Below are 20,835 nucleotides of genomic sequence, written 5' to 3'. Positions count from 1 at the left end.
TTAATCTTTAGGGATTGTGTAGGAACCCCTGATGGCCAGCACTTAGGCTGGTTCTGCGTGGCACCAAAACCACCCATCAATTCAGCGCATTCCTTGGGCTGGGGTGGCCAACTGGTTGACTAAATTGAAACCTCTTATAATGTTGCTTTGGTGTTGGTAGTAGAACAGAACAGTATCTAATGGAAAAAATAAAAATTATGGAAGCATCCCAGACTGGAATTCAGGAAGACAACAGGATGTGTGTTCAGACTCTGCCCCTGATGTGTTATGTGGCAAAGGAAACCTCTCTCTGGATCTCAACCCAGAAGTGAGATGCCTTGTATGCATTGCATTTATAGTTCTGTTTAGTGATTTTTAAGTCAGATGATTTATTAGTATTTTCTTTCTTTAAAAAAAAAAAAAGCATCGGGGTATATTGAGGTGTTTTTTTTTTTTTATTGAAGATTTTATTTATTTGTTTGACAGACAGAGAGAGACAGAGAGGGAACACAGACAGGGGGAGTGACAGAGGGAAAAGCAGGCTTCCTGCAGAGCACAGAGCCCAACAGGGGACTGGATCTGAGAACTCTGGGATCATGACCTGAGCTGAAGGCAGATGCTTAATGACTGAGCCACCCAGGAGCTCCTATTGAGGTTTTTTTCCTGAATTTCTCATAATTTATGCATTAGTACAGAACCCTGAAAGTATTTTTTAATATTGTTTTTTATTTTTATTTTATTTATTTTTTTAAAAAACATTTTATTTATTTATTTGAGAGAGAATGAGAGAGAGAGAGAGAGCATGAGAGTGGGGAGGGTCAGAGGGAGAAGCAGATTCCACACCAAGCAGGGAGCCTGATGTGGACTCAACCCTGGGACTCCAGGATCATGAGTTGAGTCGAAGGCAGTTGCTTAACCAACTGAGCCACCCAGGTTCCCTTCTTTTTTATTTTTATTTTATTTTTAACACATTTTTTAGAAGATTTTATTTATTTATTTATTTGAGAGAGAGAATGTGAAAGCATGAGCCAGGGAAGAGGCAGAGGGAGAGGGAGAGAGAGAATCTCAAGCAGGCTCCATGCTGAATATGGGGCTGATGTGGTGCTCAATCCCTGAGATCATGACTTGAGCCAAAACCTAGAGTCAGACCCTTAACTGACTAAGCCACCCAGGTGCCCCCCCCCCCCCAAATATTCTTGTTTTAGGTTTATAACAAAATTGGGAGGGAGGCATAGAGGTTTCTCATATCCTCCTACCTCCACATATATACAACCTCTCTCATTATCAATATCCCTCCCCAGAGTGGTATATTTGTGACAATTGATGAACCTACATTAATGCATCCCAATTACCCAAAGTTCATCCTTTACCTTAAGAGTTCACTCTTGGTATTGCATATTCTGTGAGTCTGAACAAATGTGTAATCCATCATTACAGTATCACACTGAGTAATTTTACTGCCTTGAAAATCCTCAGTATGCCACCTACTCATCCCTTCCCCCCAACCCCTGCCAACCACTGATCTTTTCTCTATCTCCATTCACTGTCTCCACAGCTTTACCTCTTCCAGAACTCATATAATTGGAATTGTACATGTAACCTTTTCAGATTGGCTTCCCAAATGTGTTTTCAGTCAACACCTTACTCCAGATGTAGACAGCATCTAAGTTCCCCTTGCTTCCCACAGGGGCATTGGAAAGGAGAAGCCTTCTCATTTCGATTCTTCATGGTCTCCAACCCCAATTGTGTTCCCTGCTGCCAAGAAATTCTTGTGGTTCCTCCAGGCTGCTCTCAACCACCCTCACCTGGATCCTTTAAAGTCTCCCACCTCTCCTTTCTGGGGCAAATCTCTGAATGTTCTCTACATCTTACCTCTCCCTTTGGTCTGGGGTACTGATTCTATTGATTTTCTCCTTTTTCTTTGAGGCTTTAACCCTTCTCCATTGGCTCCTTTCTATGAGTGTTTCAGCATGTTCTGATTTTTAAAAAGTGGGAGTCTCCCTAATTAAAAAATGCTCTAACTGGGCACATGCTTTCTACCCTCAGTTTTAGCATAGATACCACTGCTGTCAGAAGGTATGCTCTGATCCTAAAGAACTAGGTAAGGTGCTTCTCCTATATGCTTCTTTATCATCCTGCTATTCCAGTTTATGGATGGCATCATACAGCAGTGTAATTTCATGTTGTCTGCTTTCCCCACTAGGCTGTGAGCTATATGAGCACAGGGAGCTTCTCTTCACTTACTCTTTGTTGTGTTCTCAGCATCCGGAAGAGTGCCTGCCATGTAGAGGAACTTTTAAAAGACTTGTGAGTGAATTAATAGATGGATTAAAGGAAGAGGAAGCGATGCAGACTTTTCTTCTAATAATGCTAACATGTTCTACCTGGTCATACTCTGCTATTTTACTCCCACCTCCACTCCCAAAGGAATTACATTTGCAAGCTCACTGATTGCTCTGACTGGGAAAGGACATGGTAAGTGCTTTAATCAGGTGACATCAAGTGGAAGAGGAAGGTACTGTTAAGTTTTTTTCAGAAGGAAAATATCCATTCCAGGTTACAATTGTCCTTTTCTAAAAATCAGTCATTTCTTTAAATACAAAATCCAAAGAGATGAGATTTAGATCCGGTAACTGTCTAGAAGTCTGGTGCCTTATCCAAAATCTGCGGAAGCAGGAGTGAAGCCAATTCCATAGGCAATATTCTTTGCTAGAGTTTTCCCAGTGTTTCCTACTTATGGTTCCGTTGGGAATTTTAACAGTAATTGTTTATCCCAAGCCATTTTATGCTGCTCAGTAGAACTATGTAGAGAAACACTATCCAGAAGGTGAGGGATTTTCAGTGTGAAAATCATATGAGAGATTTTATTTATGCCTCCAAATTTATGATGACCCATTATTTTGCACTTGTCATGGGATAAAGGATATTGAGAGAGAGCAAATTCTCATTGTGGCAATGTTAATAAGGACATAAGTAATAGAGTTCACTTTCATTTAATACTTAGAGTGGGCCAGGCACTGTTCAAAGCTTTTTACATACTGAAGCCCATCTAATCCTGCCGCATTCTGAGGTTGAAGCTATCATTATACTGACTTTACAGATAGAGAATTGAGGCAGAAAAGGACTGAAACAATTCTCTCCATATTGCACAGGGAGTAAGGGGTACAGTCCAAATCTGGACTGTGGTTGTATAGGTCTAGAACTCTGCTTAAACCCACTATATTCTACCTACTTTTCAGTGTGGACAGTGGCCAGAGACACATTACAAATTTATTATTAAGATGCCTCTCTCCCACATAGAGTTTTAAAAAAGAATGAGCCTGGAGTTAAATAAACTATAAGGAAAACAGTATATTTAAGTGATAAATAGGAAGCATAGCTTTCTTTTTTTAAAATTTTATTTATTTATGACAGAGAGAGAGAGCGAGAGAGGGAACACAAGCAGCGGCAGAGCTGGAGAGGGAGAAGCAGGCTCCCCGCTGAGTAAGGAGGCAGATATGAGGCTCCATCCCAGGATGGATGACCTGAGCTAAAGGCAGGCACTTAACAACTGAGCCACCCAGGTGCGCATAAACATAGCTTTCTAATAAGATGTGTCATATTAGGTTTCTGTTTTACCAGATTGGATGCATTTTGAATTTTTGCTGTATCACTTTATTCTAGACAACTGATCACACCTTTGGGCAGTTTATTTATTTACTTATTTTTTAGTAAATTTTATATTTTAATTCCAATATGGTTAACATACAGTGTTATATTAGTTTCAGGTGTACAATAAAGTGACCAACATTTTTCTACATTTCTCAGTGTTCATCATGAAAGTGTACTTTTAATTTCCTTCACCTATTTCACCCATGCCCCCATGCATCTCCTCTCTGGTAACCATGTGTTCTCCATAGTCCACTGCTTGGTTTGTTTCTCTCTCTTTTTCTCCCCCTTTGCTTGTTTGTTTTGTTTCTTAAATATGAATGAAATCATATGGTATTTGCCTTTCTGTGAGTGACTTATTTCACTTAGCATTACACTCTCTAGCTACATCCATGTTATTGCAAATGGGTGGATTTCATTCCTTTTTATGGCTGAATAATATTCCATTATATGTACCACATCTTTATCCATTCATCTATTGATGGACACTTGCGCTTCTTCCATAATCTGGCTATTGTAAATAATGCTACCATAAACATACGGGTGCACATATCCCTTTGAATTAGTGTTTTTGTATTTGGGGAGTCAATACCTAGTAGTGCGATGACTGATTCATAGGGTTGTTCTGTTTTAACTTTTTTTTAAGTTTATTTATTTATTTAGTAGTGATCTCTTCACCCAACATGGGGCTTGAACTCATGACCCTGGGATCAAGAATTGTATGCTCTTCCAACTGAGACAGCCAGGCACCTCAACTATTTTTTAACTTTTTGAGGAAACTGTACTGTTTCCACAGTGGCTACACCAGTTTGCATTTCCACAACAGTGTGTGAGAGTTCCTTTTTCTCCACATCTTTGTGAACACTGTTGCTTCTTATGTGTTTTGATTTTAGCCATTCTGACAGGTGTGAGGTGATATTTCATTGTAGTTTTGATTTGTATTTTTTTGGTGATGAGTCATGTTGAGCATCTTTTCATGTGTCTGTTGGCCATCTGTATGTCTGTTTTGGAGAAACGTCTGTTCATGTCTTCTGGGTAGTGTATTTTTTTTAATATTTATTTTGAAATATTGTAGGTCTACAAGAAATTGCAAAGAAACGTACAAGGAAGTCTTTTGCACCCTTCATCAAGAGTCCCTTAATATTAACATCTTACATAAGACAGTATAGTACGATATCAAAACTAGGAATTGACACTGGTACAATCACAGAACTTACTCCAGTTGTATCTCTAATTTTTATGAGCACTTGTGTGTGTGTGTTATTCTGTGCAATGTTATCACAGGTAATACCTTCATGTAACCACCACCATAATGAAGTAGTTTGCCATCACCATAGGGTCCCTTCTGCTATTTATTTGTAGCTATCCCCCATCCCTAACTCCTGGAAACTAGTAATTTTTTCTCCATTTTGTAACTATAAGAATGGAATCATACAGTATGTTATACTTGCCTTTATTCCTTCTGCACAGTTTCATGGAGATTGGTCCAAGTTATTGCATGTATGGTAGTCTGTTCCTTTTTATTGCTGTGTGTATTCTCTAGCATGTATATTCCTCAGTTTGTTTAACCAGTTACTTGCTGAAGGACATCTGGGTGGTTTCCAGTTTTTGGCTATTATGACTAAAGCTGCTGTGAACATTTGTGTACAGGATTTTGTGTGGACAGAAGTTTTCTTTTGCGGGGGGATAAATGGCAACAAGTGCAATTGCTGGATTGTATGCTAATTGCATGTTTAGATTTTTTTTTTTTAAATTTTTTTTTTTTTTTAATTTTTATTTGTCAGAGAGAGAGAGAGACCACAAGTAGGCTGAGAGGCAGGCAGAGGCAGAGGGAGAAGCAGGTTCCCTGCCGAGCAAGGAGCCGGATGTGGGACTCGATCCCAGGGTGCTGGGATCATGACCTGAGCCGAAGGCAGCCGCTTAACCAACTGAGCCACCCAGGCGTCCCGCATGTTTAGATTTTTGAGAAATTGCCAAACTGTCTTCCAGAGTGGCTGTACCATTTTATATTCCCTCAGTAGCATATGGGTGATTGAGTTTCTCTACATTCTTGCCAGCATTTGTTGTCGTCACTATTTCTAGTTTTAGATTTTCTGATAGTTGTGTGGTGGTTTTAATTTGCATTTCACTGATTGCTAAAGATGTGTTGAACACCTTTTCACATGCTTATTTGCCATCTGTATATCTTGTTTATCAAAACGTATCTTCATGTCTTTTACCCATTTTCTTATTGGACTGTTTGAATGTTTTGCTGCTCAGTACTGTTCTTTATATATTTTAGATACCTGTCCTTCAGCAAATACGTGGTTTGCAAACATTTTCTCCCAGTCTGAAGCTTGACTTTTTGTCCTCTTCACATAGGCTTGACATAGCAAAATTTTACATTTTGATGATGTCAAATTCATCCATGTTTCCTTTTACGGATCATGATTTTGGTCGTAAATTGTTAGATTTAGTTTACTAATATTTTGTTAGGATTTCAGTGTCCAAATTCATGACACAAACTGGTTTATATATATTTTTTTCTACTATGTTTATCTAGCTTTGGTATCAGGGTATACTATCCTCATAAAATTAGTTGGGAAGTGTTCTCACTTTTTTACTCCCTAAAAGAGATTGTATTAAATTGGTGTTAATTCTTTATTTATTTTTATTTTCTTTAATATTTTATTTATTTATTTGACAGAGAGAGAGAAAGAGCACAAGCAGGGGGAGCAGAAGGCAGAGGGAAAGGCAGAAAAGTGCTCCCTATTGAGTAAGGAGCCCGATCCCATTCTCCATCCCAGGACCCTGGGATCATGACTTGAGCCCAAGGCAGATGCTTAACCTACTGAGCCACCCAGGCATCCAGTATTAATTCTTTAAACATTTGTCTAGTCCTAGGTTCCACAATTTTCTATGTATTTTTTCTGGGAGTTTTATAGTTTTGTGTTTTACATTTCAGTCTATGAATTATTTAAATTAATTTTTGTATAAGGTATGATATTTAGGTCAAGTTTTCCTTCATTCCTTCCTTCCTTCCTCTCTTTCTCCCTCCCTCCCTCCCTCTCTCTTTTTTTCTTTCTTTCTCTTCGTTCCTCTTTCCCTCTCTTTCTTACTCCCTTCTCTCCCTCCCACCCTCCCGCTGTTTCTTTTCCTTCCTCTCCTTTCCTCTCCACTCCTCTTTCCTTTTTTTAAGGGATATTCACCTGGTCCAGCACTATTTGTTGAAAAGATCATCTCTCCTTCATTGAACTGCTTTGGTCCTTTGTTAAAAAAAAGGGGGGGGCATATTTGAATGTTTTTTGGTCTGGGTTCATGATTCTCTTTCATTGATCTTTGTTTATTCCTCCATCAATACTATACAGTCTTGATTACTGTAGTCATATAGTAAATCTTAATATTGGGGAAAAATGATCACTCCCAATTTATTTTCCTTTTTAAAAATTGTTTTGTCTATTCTGGGAGCTTTCTCTTTCCATATAAATTTTAGCATAAGCTCCTTGATGTCAACAAAATGTTTGTTGAGATTTTTGTAGGAATTGCATTACGTTTACAGGTCAGTTAAAAGAGGATTGACGTCTTTAGTACACTGAGTCTTCCAGTCCATGAGCACAGTTCATCTTTTCAAGTATTTAGATTTATTTTCTTTCATCAGCACTTTATGATTTTCATTTTATGGGTTCTGTACATGTTTTATTAAATTTATATGTAAATATTTCATTTTCTTTGGAGCAATTACAAATGGTGTTGATTTTCCACTTATTTGTTGTTAGTGTATAGAAATGGAATTAATTTCTCTGTATTGATCTTGTGTCCTGTGACCTCACCAAACACATTTATTAGTTCTAGGAGTTATTTCTGTAGATTCGTTGGGATTTTCTACATAGGCAATTATGTCATTTGCAAATAGAGACAGCTTTATTTCTTTTTTCCTAATCTGTATACCTTTTCTTTCTTTTTCTTGCTTTATTGCAGTGACTGGAACATCTAGTGCTACTTTAAATATGAATATTTTAAATTGAATATTCTGGTGAGAGTGGATATCCTTGCTTTGTTCCCAGTCTTAGAGGAAAAGCATTTAGCCTTTTGTTGTTAAGTTCTGATGTTGACTGTGGGCTTTTTGGAGATAGTCTTTCAGAGCAAAGGTCCTGGGGTAAGAGCTGGTTCCCTGAGCCCAGTATCGGGTATGGCTTATGTTCGAGGCAAAACACATGATTTAATCTGTGTTTAGAAAATGTTTCTCTCTATTCTTAGTGTACCTATTTTTAAAAAAATCATATATGAGTGTTGAATTTTGTTAAATGCTTTTTCTGCCTATAGATATGGTCATATGATTTTTCCTCTTTAGCCTGTTGATATGGTAGATTACCTGGTTTGATTTTTGGTTATTGAATCAGACTGTATGCCTGGAATAAATGCCAGTTGGTTGTAGTGTATTATTTCTTTGACATGTTATGAAATTTAGTTTACTAATATTTTGTTGGGTTTTGGTATTCAAGTTCATGAAAAACACTGGTTTATATATTTCTTTTTGGCCTTTTTTTTTTTTTTTAAATCTGGTTTTGGTGTCAGAATAATACTAGTTTCATAAAAGGAGTTGGGAGGTATTCTCTCCTTTTATGTTCCTAAAAGAGACTGTGATAAATTGGTGTTAATTCTTCAAACATTTGTCAAAATTCTAAAAGAAAACATTGTGACTTAGGGATTTCTCTTTTAGGAGTTTTTAAAATTTTGAATCCAGGTTCTTTTTTGTGATTATAGGACTATTCTGGTTGCCTGTTTCATATTGGCTGATTTTTGATAGTTTGTTGTGCATTTTGAGGAATTGGTCTATTTCTTTCAAGTTGTCAAATTTGTGAGAATAAAGTTGTTCATAGGAGTTTAATAATGCTTAGGGTACTTTTAATGGCATCCTTTTAATGACTATAGGATCTGCTGTAATATCCTGTTTCATTTCTGTTTGTTTTCTTTTCATTGAATATTCTTTACAGATGAACATCATCTTTGGGCACTTTTTAAAAAAATTTTTTTTTCTCTTCTCATAGGCCTTAGTTGGAAGTGGAACTTGTTATTTTAAGTTGGTAAAAGGCTGGGATCAAAATAAGAGAGGTAGGTTGAAAACATTTTGTTGCTGACTTCTCTCTCCTGCTTCCACCTTCCCTTATAGAGTGCAATTTGACAATCATTGACACAGGTTGTCATTATATAGTGTTTGTACCCTAAGAGTCAGGCTAAGAGAACACTCTGTTGCTGGAACTATGCTCATCAAGATTAGAGAACTTTTTATTAAATACTGCCAGACTTCAGAATTGTGTTATATCCCAGGATTATTACTATGAACAGTTATCTCACTGTGTTTTATGAAGAGAAGAGAAAGTATAGACAATCTATACTGACTCCGTTAGTTAGCTTTATTACCTAGAGACCATCTGCAGCAATCTTGCCCCTTGCAAGTATAATTGGATTATGGCTCCAGTCAATTCCATTGTCTGTGAAAGTTCAAAGCTCTTCCCTGATTTTTACTGATTTCTAGGCCTCATATTTTATGTTCTGAAACTAGTACCAAAAAGTTATGCTTTACGCACCCCCACATTTTTTAGTTAAATTGTTCAAAATTTGGAAGCAAAGCAGACTGGGCAGCATATCGTTTCAATGTCCTATTGAATTATTTTTTTACCGTTCATCTCAGTAATTTGTTTAGTCATCTAGACAGACTTTTCCTTAAAGGGTCAGATAGTAATTATTTTAGACATTAGGGCCATTACAGTTTCTATCACAATTATTCAAGTTGGCTGTTATAGCTTGAAAGCAGCCATAGGAAATATTTAAACTGATCAGTGCGTAGCTGTGTTCCAAATACCAGGTGGCTAGCCTCCAGGCCACAGTTTTGTCATCCCTCCTGAAAGGGAATATATCTTTTTTGGCTTACTATTTGCTATGATTCAGAGCCCAGACTGTGAAATTAATGTTAGTTTCTGAATTTTTTTTTCTAGTAGAAATAAAAATGATTCCTATCGTAGGGCTATGCTTTTATTACCATGTAGGACACTAACTAGTTTTGAATCAAGCTTACCAGTCTTATGCTGACATTTTCTTTCACCTGGCTATAGATACCCAGTTCCTCCGATGCTCCCTGAACCAGCTTTCCATCCTGCTGGTCCTCTCATTGATAAACTGAGTAAGTTGTTAATATGCATTTTATGCAAATTGAAAAAAAAAAACTTCTTGAAAATAATACTTTTATAACGTGAGCACAAAGTTCACTCTATTTCAGTGGTTTTCCCTGTCCTCTCTAATAAAATGACATTCAACAGAGTTCTAGTAAGTTTCCTCAGCATTAACTAAGTATTTGAGGAGATGTTACAAGATGGGGAATCACTGCAGAATACATGGCCTCTTACCATCTGCCTTGTTTTCCTCCCTCCCTCTGTCTTCCTTCTCTCTTTCTCCTTTCCCTCTTCCTAGAAGACTGACTTTTTCTCTCCACTCCCAGATATAAATTCTCTCTTTTCTACAAAGTAGCTCAGTTGATCAAGGGCCTTTAAACTAACTAGATCTTTCCTCTCTCTCTTTTTTAAAAGATTTTATTTATTTATTTGACAGACAAAGATCACAAGTAGGCAGAGAGGCAGGCAGGGAGAAAGGAAGGGAAGCAGGCTCTCTGCTGAGCAGAAAGACCCATGTGGGGCTTGATCACAGGACCCTGGGACCATGACCCTAGCCTAAGACAGAGGCTTTAACCCACTGAGCCACCCAGGTGCCTGGATCTTTCTTCTTTATAGAGCTGTGAGCTCATAATTTTTTTTTTCTCCTGCTATATAAGGAAATTGCTTTTTGAAATAAACTCTTGATTAGTTTGTATATTTTCCATTCAACTTTTTCATAATAGAGGTGTTTCAATGAACATGTATTTGGGAGCAGAACAAGGATTTTTTTCCTGCAAATTCTATTATTCTAGCAGTGATTGAAACAGCTTTTCTGTTATTTTTTCTCTTCTAAAATTTTATTTAGTATTTTTGTTTATTTCTAAATTATTATACAGTGACCCACCCAGTCTCTTTCCTTCCCAGTCATCTTACCTATATGATCTGCATTCAGTATGTCATCTAATAAAAGGAGTACTTACCATTTCTGGAATTCTGGTCACTGTGCCCATGCTTGAATGTTCACAAGCATTCAAACATTGTGCCAGTGAGGATGTTTCTTCAGATATCAGGTGTGTTTTTCCCCCAAACTTCCAATGACAGTTCTTTTAAAAAAACAGATGTTATTCCGGTTGAAACAAGTCATTTCTAAAATTTTTTTTTTTTTTTTATGCCCTGTGATGCTTGAAAGTCCTTAGTTGTGCCTCTTTGCATGAATACCCACTGTCTAATGAGAACTTTAATGTGGTTATACTCTGTATTAAGGGGAAGATCTTAATAAGAACATGCTCTTAGTCCATACATTTAGTTTAGTTCAGCAGTAGTTTCTAGGATCCCTACTATGTGTGAAGCATAGTGTTAGAGATTGGAGTCAAAGCTGAAACAAGGAGGCAAGGCTGGTAGCCAGAAGATATTTATTAAAGGCTTCTGGATGTTGATTTGCTTCATGAGAACACTAAATTTTGGTCATTACAGGGTAGCTTTGTTATCTTCAATTAAGTTTGTGTTTCTCAGATATTCTTTTCAATGCTTTTGATGGTAAAAGGGTAGGGAAAAAAAAAGACATGGGATCCAGATGTCAACTGTAGTCACCTCGTCTATGAGATTATATGAAATAAAGACTTCCCAGTACTCTGTGAGAAGCTCAGCACTTGGTCACAATTTCAACAAATTCCTGTAAGTTTACATTTCCAAACTCATTTTTGACTATCTTCCTGGGCTGAACATTCAAGAGGAACATTACATCTTCTTCAGCTTTTTTCTGCCAATGACAAATACAGAACCTGGCCTCTTTTCATGGATTTTTCTTCAAATAACTCTCACAGGGAATTTGTGTTTATAGAAGAATGTATTAGAGGTTTTAGAATGTTGGAGGGGGTTTATAGCTCAGAGGCACAAACAGCATAAATCTAAGTAGTAAATTCCTATTTTTTAAAGTCCTTAAATATCCTTGTTAATCAGCTTCTTACGTGGGCTCCAGCCGCCTGCCAGTTTGCCCAGCTTCCTTATTTCTCTCCCTTTCTCCTCCCATAGATTCTGTATATAAGTGAGATCACGCAGTGTTTGTCTTTCTTTGTCTGGCTTATTTTACTTAGCATAGTACCCTCAAGGCCCACCCATATAGTTGCAAATGAAAGCATTTCTTTCTTTTTTTAAGGCTGAATCATACCCCATTTTATACATATATATAGTTACAGTAAACATGAGAGTGCAGATATCTCTGTGTAATACTGATTTCTTTCTTTCTTTTCTTTTTAAATATAACCCAGGAGTGGAATTGTTGGATCACAGGGAATTCTATTTTTAATTTTTTGAGGAACCTCCACACTGTTTTCCATAATGACTATATGAATTTATGTTCCCAACAATAGTGTATACAAGGATCCTTTTTTCTCCATAACCTCATCAACATTTATTACATTATATTTATTTATTTATTTATCCTATTGTATTTATAGCAATAGCCATTCTAACAGGTATGAAGTGATGTCTCGTTTTGATTTACATTTCTTCAGTGATTAATCATGTTGAGCACCTTTTCATTTATCTGTTGGCCTGTTATATGTCTTCTTTTGAGAAATGTCTATTTAGATATTTTGCCCATGTTTAAAGAAAATTTTATTGATTTATTTCAGAGAGAGTGTGAGCACAAGAGGGAGCAGAGACAGAGGGAGAGGGAGAAGCAGACTCCCTGCTGAACAGGGAGCCCAACTCAGGGCTCAGTCCCAGGACCTTGAGATCATGAACTGAGCTGAAGGCAGACACTTAACTGCCTGAGCCATGTAGGTGCACTGATCTTTTGCCCATTTTAAAATTGGATTATTTGCTATCAAATTGGTTGAGTTCCTTATATATTTTGAATATTACCCCCTTATTAGATGTATGATTTGCAAATATTTTCTTTCATTTCATAAGTTGCCTTTTCACTGTTGATTACTGCCTTTGCTGTGAAGAAGCTTTTTAGTTTGATGTAATCTCATTTGTCTATTTTTGATTTTGTGGCTTGCACTTTTGGTGTCATATCCAAAAAAACATTGCCCAGGCTAATCTCAAAAAGCTCTTTCCTCTCTCTCTGCCTGCCTCTCTGCCTACTTGTAATCTCGGTCTGTCAAATAAAATAAATAAAATCTTTAAAAAAAAAAAAGCTCTTTCCTTATGTTATCTTTTACTAGTTTTACTGTCTCAAGTCTTAGATTTGTCTTTAGTGTATTTTAAGTTGATTGTTGTATATATTCTGGGTTCAATTTTATACTTCTATTGTGTGGATATTTAGATTTCTCAACACCATTTATTAAAGAGTCTATCATTTCCTCATTGTGTGTTTTTGGCAATCTTATTGAAGATCAAAGATTTATTTCTGGGCATGGGTTTATTTTTGGATTTTCCATTCTGCTCTGTTGGCTTATGTGTGGTCTGAATGTTTGTATCCCTCCCCCCAACCCCACTCTCCCAATTTATATGTTGAAATATTAACCCCCAAAGATAATATTAGGAAGTAGCTGTCTTGGAAGGTCCTAAAGTCATGATGGTGGAGCCCTCTTGAACAAATCAGTGCTTTATGGAAGAGGCTCCAGAGATTCCTATCTCATCATCCATGTGGGGACACAGTGAGAATGCTCTGGCTATGAACAAAGTAGAGGGCCTGCCTTCTCCAGAAAGTGACCATGTTAGTGACTTGATCTTGGACTTCCCAAACTTCAGAATTGAGGGCAATAAATTTCTGTTGTTTATAAACTACCCAGTCTGTGGTATTTTGTTATAGTAACCTGCATGAATTAAGATAGTTCTATGTCTCTCTTTATGGTGATACCATACTGTTTGGATTACTATAGTTTTGTAATATTTTGAAATCAGGAAGTATGATGCCTCTGGTTTTATTCTTCTTGCTCAAGATTGCTTTGGCTACTTGGAGTCATTTGAATTTAGGATTTAAAAAAAATTCGTAAAGAATGCCATTGGGTTTTGATAGGGATTGCATTTAATCTGTAGATCACTTTGGGTAATACAGATATCTTAACAACATTAATTTTTCCATTTCAAGCACATGGGATGTCTTTCTGTTTATCTGTCTCTTTAATTTCCTTCAGCAATGTTTTACAATTTTCAATGCATAAGTTTTTCTACTTTTTATAAAATATTTATATTTTTAAAATATCTTAGTGAACAAAGCAAATACTCCTGTAGCTAGGAACCAGTTCAAGAAATAGAACTTTAGGGGCGCCTGGGTGGCTCAGTGGTTAAAGCCTCTGCCTTCGGCTCAGGTCATGATCCCAGGGTCCTGGGATCGAGTCCCGCATCGGGCTCTCTGCTTAACAGGGAGCCTGACTCCTCCTCCTGTCTCTCTCTGCCTGCCTCTCTGCCTACTTGTGATCTGTCTGTCAAATAAAAAAAAAAAATCTTTAAAAGAAAAAGAAATAGAACTTTATCAGCCACCTCAGAGACAAGACTGATGTGTGCTCACTTCAGCAGCACATATACTAAAATTGGAACCACACAGAGCTTATCATGGCCCCTGAGCAAGGATGACATGCAAATTTGCGAAGTGTTCCATTAAAAATATAATAATATTAAAGAAAAGAAAAGAAAAAACAAGCTGACATATTCATTAGGTCCAGTAGGCAAGGTACTTGGATACACAATTTTTTGCAGGGGCCAAGAAAATATTTTAATTTCTTATAAAATATTTTTATTTATTTTAGGGACTCATGAAAATGCATTATTTTTTTTAAGAAAAAATGTTTTAATATATAATATTAATATATGAAAGTATTCACCTTTATACCAACACAGTTATAAATCATAACTGAGGCAAAAGTACCTCAGTCCCACTAACATCATTTTGTGGTCCTACTCATAAACACCCTAATCACAACTACTTCCTTACCATCAAAAGTATCAGTATCCTAATTTTTATTATCATCACTCATTTTATTTATCCATTTACTTGTGTTTTTACGTATTTATTTGAAGAGAGAGAGAGAGGCAGAGGGAGAATCCCAAGCAGGCTCCACGTCCCCAGCACAGAGCCTGACATGGGGCTTGATCTCGTGATTCTGGCATCATGACCTGAGCCAAAATCAAGAGTTCAGACGTTCAACTGACTGAGCCACCCGGTGCCCCTCACTGCATTTCTTTATAGTTTTATCACCACAAATACTAGTTTGGTTTTTTTTTTAAGATTTTATTTATTTATTTGACAGAGAGAGACACAGAGAGAGAGGCAACACAAGCAGGAGGGAGCGGGAGAGAGAGAAGCAGGCTTCATGCCTGGCAGGGAGCCTGATGTGGAGCTGGATCCCAGGACCCTGGGATCATTACTTGAGCTGAAGGCAGGTGCTTAATGACTGAGCCACCCAGTCACCCCCTAAAAACTAGTTTTATCTTGCATATAAAGATCTGCTAATGGGGCGCCTGGGTGGCTCAGTGGGTTAAAGCCTCTGCCTTTGGCTCAGGTCATGATCCTGGGGTCCTGGGATAGAGCCTCACATCCGGCTCTCTGCTCAGCTGGGAGCCTGCTTCCTCCTCTCTCTACCTGTCTCTGTTCCTGCTTGTGATCTCTGTCTGTCAAATAAATACAATTTTTTTAAAAATCTTAAAAAAATAAAGATCTGCTATAAATTTAATTTCTCTCTCTGGTACTCTTTCATCTCTTCTTTTACCTTAAAGTTGATCTGTTGAGAAATTGAGTCTTACAACCTGTAGTCTTCCACTTTCTGGCTCTTGCTAATTGCATACTCAAGTTTAGTTTTTTTTTTTTTTTTCTGTGCTCTATATTTTCTGTAAATGGTCAGCTAGATCCAGAGGTTTGATCATATTCAAGTTTAATCCCTATGGCAATATTATATAGGTGGTGTGGTGTTCCTTCAGGAAGCATCTCATGACAGGTTGTCTTTCCTTTTCTAATGTTAGAAGCCATTAGTGCTTCTACCAATTCTTAATTAATATTTTTCTGGGTATTTTGGTTTTCTGAAGCTCATTATACATAGATACCTCAGGAAGGATTCATGGCCATACTCTTGCCTGAGTTCCTAATGCTGTTAACATTTTGTCTGTGCCATTTGTACTAGAAAATCAATTTTGGGGGGGGGTATATAAATTCTTAGTTCACATTTTCTTTCCTTAGGTGTTGTGATGGTTAATTTTGTGTGTGAACTTGGCTGGGCCAAGATTGCTCTCCATAATGTAGATGGACCTCACCCAGTCAGTTGAAGAACTGAGTAAGACAGAAGACTGACCTTCTTCAAGCAAGAGGGAATTCTATAGCACTTGAATTGCAGTGTTGCTTCTTCTCTAGTATCTAACTTGCTGGTCTACCCTGCAAAGACTTTGGACTTGTCAGCCTCCACAGTTGCATGAACCAATTCCTTAAAAGAAACTTTCTCTGTATGTATACACATCTAGAGAACTCTGACTAATACAAGTGTCTTAAATATGTTATTCAAATTTTTTTTTTTGAGGTTTGATGGTGAAATGTCTGATGAAATCTTATTCTTTCCCTTGGGTGTCATTTTCTCCTTTTTTCAGATCCCTAAAAGAATTTCTTTTCTTTAAGCTTAGGGCTCAAGTTTGTATGTGTTTTGATAGATTTATACCAAGTGTTTACTTTTTTGGAGCTAATGTAAATGGTATTCAGTTTTAATTTTATTTTCCATTTGTAAATTGCTAATATATAGAAATATGATTACTCTTTGTTTGTTGACCTTGTATGCTATAACCTTACTAAACTTTTTAGTTGCAGGAGGTATTCTGGGGGCATATTCTACATAGATAATCATGGTGTTTGTGAATGAAGGCCATTTTATTTTTTCTTTTTAAATCTAAAGGGCTTTTATTTATTTTTCCCTTTTTTCACTAGCTAAAACTTCTAATATAATGTTGAATAGAACTGATGAGATTGGACATCACTGTCTTGCTCCCAATCTTAGGGGAAAACATTCAGTCTTTCAGTGTTAAATATGATATTAACTGTAGTTTTTTGTGTTTTTGTTTTGTTATTTTTTTTGTAAGATGCCCCTTTTCATGTTGAGGAACAGGTTTTTTTCTATATCCTAATTTGCTGCAATTTTTATCATGTGGATGTTGAGATTTGTCAAGTGCTTTTTCTGCATTAATTGATATGAACATACATTTTTCTTTACAGTGTTAATATGGTGAATTACAAGGATTGATTTTCAAATATTGAACCATTTGTGCATCCTTTTGATAAACTCCAAATGGTTTGGGTATATGATTTTTTTTATATTGCTGGGTTCAATTTATTCATTTTTTAATAATTTTTATATCTATGTTCATGAGGAATCTTGTTCTTTGGTCTTCTTTTGTACTCTCTTTGCCTTATTTTGGTATCAAGGGTTTTAATGTACTTTTATTAGAAAATATAGCATAGTGATCATGTTTGTACTCATTACAAAATCTACAATGGATTTCTGTTGCCTAGTAGAGTAAGTCTGTAATAACTTTGATACTATTCTATTTTACATCAAATTTTTTAATGTATATGTCTTACTCTGTAAACTTTCCTGTTCTTATCTCTCACTGCACCCTTTCTCTTGCTCCAATTTCCAGGCCTGTGGTGTCACTGATATCCTGCTTGCCCTTCCTTAAGCATGCCAGACTATGATAGTCTTTTAGTTTCTCCACTAACCATTCTCTTAATACCAGGAAAATCCTATCAAGTCTATATGTCTAATAACTTCTAATTTTTTCTGGGCTGAGTTTTCGTAAAACTGCAAATGTTGACTACTTCTCCCTCAGGCCTCTATTCTACTCGATTTAAATGTCTATTGTTATATATATATATATATATACATGTATATATATATATATATATGTATTTGTTACTAACAGTTTTCATCTTTACGATTCCAGTATTACATTATGGTCTCTATCTTGAACATTTTCAACATACAATTTTTCACTATATATATGTATATATTGTAGTATATACTTATGAATGTAAGTTTTGTAAGGGCCTATTTAGCCAGAGTGATTCCATTCGGTAAAACAGTGATTTTGTTGTTTATTCAGTAAAACTTAAACTGACCCTGCCCCCTCTTCCCCCAGGGGAAGTTACTTAAAAGCAAGTCCGGGGTAAACCAGTCCCAGGTAACAAAGCCCAAATACAAGGATGGGTCAGGTCAGGTGGAGATAATAGCACAAATGCAGGGATGAGTGGGGGCAGGTGGAGACATCCAATCAGTGGGGCTCGTACTGTCTCCCTAGCTACCAAGGAGTGTGGGCCCCGCCTTTTAGGCACCTTTTGGGCTCCAGTTCTGACTAAGGTGATAGGCTAGTTCGAATACTACTGTGGGGTGAATTGTAATTCAATTGGCCATCTGTGTGTGGCCAGGCTCAACCACATGGCCTTTGCTCTATAAAAGTTAGTCTGTGAGGCTGGGAGGGGTCACCTCTTTGTAAGAGACGGCCCAGGCCGGTCAGTTTGATTCTCAATGCTTGGCACAAAATAAAGCTTTGCTTGACCTTCGCTTTGTGTCAGTCTCATTCCTTTGATCATGGACCCAACAGTTTAAGGGAATAAATTTAGTTTATGATGAATTTAGAACTCTGGTCTCTAGACTGAGATTCTTAAACTATAATGGGTTCACATGTAACAATGGGTATCAGTGAATTATTTTCCCTGTTTAAAAAAATGTAATAAAACTTTTTATTAACATCAATGAGGTTGTTGTCCAAATTAACTGAAATATTAGATTCTTTGCTTTTGACCATAATTTTGTTATATGGTAAATCAGAAACTCAGAATAACAGCTATGATCACTGACCATAAATAATATTTAATAATTACAACTTGGAACACAGAATTTTTCAAAACATAGTATGCGTGGGAGGGCCATAAAGAAGTTATTATTGATGTGGGAAACAGAGGCAGAAGAAAAATTACTAAATTCCCTTACCCACTGACAACCCCTTAAAACAGGCAGAGTAACATTTCTTTAGGGACTCAACTGCTTCCTCCTTAACACTTTGCTAAGGGCAAAGGGCAATCTCTGTCTGACCAATCCCTATCCCCAACCAGGATCCTCTAAGACTACTTTAACAATTCCTTTGGAAACTTCCTTAATCTCTAAACCCTCCAAGATACTGTTGACAATCATTCCCAAGCATATGGCCCACTGATATACATGTAAAGGGTCTCAGACAAAGGTTTTATTACTGGTAATGAATAACCTTTTTCCCAACAACAGCTAGCCCCTCAAGGTCCTGGAAACCTTGCTTCCAAATTTCCTTAGACACATACACCATCTCTGACCCCCTCCCAACTTGTAAGCATATAATGGACCACTCCTCACAACCCCAGGGCAGCAGCTCTTTCTGCCCACGGGTCCTGTTCCCATGTTTTAATAAATATTTTGCACCAAAGATGTCTCAAGAATTCTTTCTTGGTCATCGGCTCTGGACCTCATCCCACTGAACCTCACTTATATTCTAAGACTTCGTCATTATCACTGGAAAAGTTATTTTTATGGAGAAATTTTTCTTACATTTTATATTCCTATGATTATTTTTTCTTTGTTTTTAAAGTTTAGTATTGGGAAATGTCTCAATAATTGAGGGTTATGCTGAGTTGGGTTTCCAGTGAATTGCTTGAGATTATATGCTTAAATTGCCCAGGAGGATAGACCAAGTTTACCAGTTAAGTTTCTTGAAAATATACAAACTTTTCCCATAACTTTATGGTGAGTTGATATGTTTTCTGTGAATTGCTTTGACTTTCTGGTGAGCTGTAATGCATGCACTTCATCCTCCAGGAGCTCAAATTACAAAGATGAGTCAATGGTATTTCCTCCCAAGAAACCTCTGTTTTTGAAAAAGACCAAAGGGATGCATATTCTGGTTGTTTCTCAGAAGCTCATTTAAATTAGTACTCTAGTTTTTTTTAGGCTGATCTGAAAAAAAAAATCATATGTGCCATTTTATGTAAATCTAAATTAGCAAATAATTTTAAAAATGATCATTTTGATACAGCTAACTGGAATATGCAGACCATGAACTACTAGAAATTTCGAAAATATACTTTTTTAAAAAGAAGTGATGATTTTTATGCGAAAAGCTTATGGCTAAAGACCAAGCAATCTCCTTCACAAAAAGCCAATTTCCTTCCCTAAACATTTCATTGACTGGTGCTGTCACATAGGGTCATCATGAATGGTGCATCCTAGAAGTTGAATATTGTACAACCCGCGAAATTATATGTGACAACCCTGCCCTACCATCTCTGAACGTCTAGTCTCCTGAAAACTTCTTTCCCATTTTCTAGGTTATTTTTCATTGCTTTAATATTCTTTGTGAAAGGGGTGCCTGGGTGGCTCAGTGGGTTAAAGCCTCTGCCTTAGGCTCAGGTCATGATCCCAGGGTCTTGGGATCGAGCCCTGCATCGGGCTCTCTGCTCAGCGGGGAGCCTGCTTCCTCCTCTCTGTCTCTCTGCCTGCTTCTCTGCCTACTTGTGATCTCTGTCAAGTAAATAAATTTTAAAAATCTTTAAAAATATATTCTTTGTGAAAACTTTTAGTTATTTAAATTTTGTAATTGTTTATAAATAAATAAAATTATATTTTATATGAACATGTTGAGCACAAATAAAGGAAGGACTCTTTTCTTTTAGGAAATACTTTCTCCCATCTGCCTTCAGGGTTAGAGCCATTGCTGCCATATATTAGTACGATATAATTCTACCCCTTGACTCAGGTGATTAATCTAGTTGGAATCTGGCAAACTAGATTCTAGTTGGAATCTGGAAGAGAGCATTCTCTTTGGATGGCTGATGATTCTAGTAGCTTGTTTTCTGCTATATTGATCAGAAAGCAGAAAAAAAAATGAGTCTAGAGAGAGGGCAAGTGATACATATAGAAAATGCAAACCAAATCACAGGTTAAAGATGGAGAGACACAGGTGAGAGTGTTGTTAGAAGTGGGCCTCACCAGACAAGCCAATATAATGAAAATCTAGTATTATAGTAGTTAAATTAAGGTTAATGATTTACAGGACAAAATAATTTCTAATCAGATTCTTTTAATAGCACAGGCTAGTGAAAAGATCACTGATTTAGAACTCTTATTAGTTA

At 36.8% G+C, this 20,835-nt stretch overlaps 1 non-coding gene across 1 annotated transcript; it reads left to right on the top strand.

Annotated features, from left to right (window-relative positions):
- Positions 1-14,206: 14,206 nt before the first annotated feature.
- On the top strand, positions 14,207-14,310 carry LOC116871723. Its single transcript, XR_004383493.1, has one exon. It is a non-coding gene; the product is annotated as a U6 spliceosomal RNA (small nuclear RNA).
- Positions 14,311-20,835: the final 6,525 nt, after the last annotated feature.

Source organism: Lontra canadensis, unplaced genomic scaffold, assembly GCF_010015895.1.
Source record: "Lontra canadensis isolate GAN:19392208 unplaced genomic scaffold, GSC_riverotter_1.0 scaffold1, whole genome shotgun sequence".
NCBI lineage: Eukaryota > Metazoa > Chordata > Mammalia > Carnivora > Mustelidae > Lontra > Lontra canadensis.
The sequence above is the reverse complement of the archived record's forward strand: the minus strand, read 5'-3'. Positions and strand labels throughout refer to the sequence as shown.